Source organism: Nipponia nippon, unplaced genomic scaffold (genome assembly GCF_047370975.1).
Source record: "Nipponia nippon isolate SJK-2023a ecotype South Korea unplaced genomic scaffold, ASM4737097v1 scaffold_33, whole genome shotgun sequence".
Classification (NCBI taxonomy): Eukaryota; Metazoa; Chordata; class Aves; order Pelecaniformes; family Threskiornithidae; genus Nipponia; species Nipponia nippon.
In genome coordinates, this window is record NW_028262351.1 from 3,352,284 (window position 1) to 3,355,343 (window position 3,060).

At 45.9% G+C, this 3,060-nt stretch overlaps 1 pseudogene; it reads right to left on the reverse strand.

Moving 5' to 3' along the window:
* Positions 1-867: 867 nt before the first annotated feature.
* On the reverse strand, positions 868-1,921 carry LOC148054192 (uncharacterized; annotated as a pseudogene).
* Between the last annotated feature and the right edge of the window lie 1,139 nt (positions 1,922-3,060).

Genomic DNA, 3,060 nt, shown 5'->3' on the forward strand with positions numbered 1-3,060 from the left:
TCCTCAAGTCCAGGGTAGCAACTCTGCTCTCCTTTTTTCTCATTATACCAGAACTTTTGAACTCAACCATTTCACGATCACTGTGGCCAAGACAGCCACCTACCATCACATCCCCCACGAGTCCTTCTCTAGTCATAAACAAGAAGTCTAGGAGGGCATCTTTCCTAGTTGGCTCACTGAGTACTTGTGACAAGAAGTTATCTCCTCCAAACTTCAAGAATTTCCAAGACCTGCTCGTCACAGCAGTATGGCATTCCCAGCTGATGTCTGGGAAGTTGAAATCTCCCATAAGGACAAGGGCTACCGATCCAGAGATTTCTCCTAATTGCCTATAGAATAACTCATCAGTGCTATCATCCTGGCTGGGCGACCGCTAGTAGACACCCACTACAACATCTCCTTTGTCTTCCATCCCCCTAATCCTCACCCAGAGGCTCTCAAAGCTATGCAATCAAGCCTCTCCCTTACATACAATGCAACACCACCACCTCGCCTACCCTGCCTGTCCCTCCTGAACAGCCTGTAGCCCTCCATCCCAGCACTCCAGTCATGGAACTCATTCCACCAAGTCTCGCTAATACCAATGACATCATAGCTCTGGGAGCTGACCAACACTTCCAGTTCATCCTGTTTGTTTCTCATACTGCGTGCGTTGGTGTACAAGCATTTCAGATGTTCTCCTAAACCCTCAGTGCTCCCAGGAGCAGTGTAAATGTTCCCACTACCATTGCCACGCTCCAGCGATGCCATGCCAACCCTTGGCTTACTTAATGCAATTCTGTTGGTATCCCCTTCCCTCATCGATTCTAGTTTAAAGCTCTCTTGATCAGTCTCGATAGCTTACACCCAAAGACCCATTTTTCCCCATCAGGACAAATGGATCCTGTCGGGCCCCAGCATACCTTGTGTCTCAAAGGCTCTTCCATGGTTTAAAAACACAAAGTTCTGACGGAGGCACCAGTCCTGGAGCCAGGTATTGATATCCTGGGCTCGCCTGTTTCTTCCAATGTCTCTCCCCATTACTGGGAGGATTGAGGAAAACACTACCCATGCTCCCAAACTTTTTAGCATTCTTCCCAGGGCTCTGAAATCTCTTTTGATCAACCTCAGACTTTTTGTTGCAACATTATTAGTACCCACGTGAAAAAGCGGGAATGAATAGTAGTCTAAAGGTTGTGCTAAGCTCTTCAGTCTTGCGGTGACATCCCTAATTCGGGCCCTAGGAAGGCAGCAAACTTCCCTTAAAAGAGGGTCCAGCCTGCAAATGGGTGCTTCCATTCTGCACAAGAGGGAATCACCAATGACCATAACTCACCATTGTTTCTTCTCACCACTGGTCTTAATGCAGGTTTTGTTGCGAGGGGTTGGTCTCTCTGACCTTGGCAAGACTGCTTGTGCAGGTTCCTCCTCTATCTCATTATGCACTTCATCTACCATACCCAGGGCTTCGTACCTATTCTGCAATGGTATCTTAAAGGGTAAGGAAGGGTTTCTCTTACCACTCCATGCTGTAACTTTCCTCCACCCCTCCTTACCCCTCATAACACCGCCTTCTTCCTGGCACAAAGCAGATCCAGGACCTGCCTCCGTAGCATCTATGCTGAGTTGGCTTGCATGCATCATAGATGGCAGAGTACAGCTCCATTGATCAATCTCCCTCTCAGATGCTCCTAAGTCTGCCCACCTCCTCCTGCAGCTCGGCCACTAAGCAGAGGAGTTCATCAGTCTGATCACACTTCCCACAGACTTGCTTGCTGTCACTTTCCACCTCTAGGAATATCCCTGCACACATCCCACAGCCAGAAACCTGGGTGGTCACATGCTTTGACAGGAGCTCTGTCTGAGTGGCTGCATTGGTTCTACCAGGTGCTAGAAGCTCAGGGGAAGGAGAGAACGCTGCCTTTCATCAAGTGGTCCCCATAATACCCAGTCCCATGCATCTGCCTGCTAGGAAATATATATGCTCATCCATTGCAATCAGCTGGGCTGATTGTTTTAGCCTGTTTAAATCTCCTGTGCTGCTGGGTTCAGGCTCTGCCCCTTGCTGTCTTTTCCAATCAGCGAGCCTGGGGTCAGTTGCTCTGAGAACATCCCCTGTTCAGACAAGCCTCTACTTGTCCATGTGTATCCCTTGTGTGTCCCTTATCACTGCTTGCTGCTGGTGCTGCTCCAGTGTCCATTGCAATCAGTTTTGTGTGCATCTTTGTTCTTTTAGGCTTTGATCTGGCAAATAGTTTAAACATCTGCTTAAGTTGGCAAGGCACTTAAAGTTCATGGCACCATCCAATTAACTTTGAGATAAAGGTCTCTGTATTCAGGGGCTTTATGAAAAATGATGTCTTTCATTAAAAATTTAAAATGAGATATGAGCCTCAATCATGAGTTGCTGAACTGGAGTCTGACAGCGTGGGTGGGGAAACAAAGAGATGACAGCCTGCACAGAAGAAATGCTAGTACACAAAACTCTGCATTTAATGCAGACTGGGGATCTTATATCCAGAGCAAAAGATATGACACAATCATAAAGTAGTTTTTGCTGAGTATGAAAGGAAAAGCTGGCTTCTGTTTTCATTGCTGATTCCTGCACAGGGCAGATTTGTTTTATACTGCTGTTGTGGTCATATTTCTATACTCATGTTACATCAAGAGATCTTCAAATGGCTTCTTTGGATCAATACCAAAAACATAGTGTTGGGTTAATAAAAAGCACAGGTGTGGTAAAGAGGGGGTACTTCAAATACTAGGCAGTCCAGATGCATTGATCTGAGGTGACAGCTTTGCTTTTAATTGTGGTGGATATGCATGGCTCTCTCATTAATCTGAAGAAGTCATAACACTTTCGGGGAGACATGTATGTTTTATAAAGTTTCACAAAGCTGAGATTGGGGTTAGGAAATTGCCAAGTATAATTCAAGAAATATTAAATGTACAAAGGAAAAAGGGTTTTAAAGCCTTGGATTTTTTAAAAGCTGTTCAGCATTGGCCTCTGCGTGCCTCTGTCAGCCTTGATAAATGTTCAGCTTCAGTGGGAGCAGAGTTTGGTGAATGAAATTGCATTTT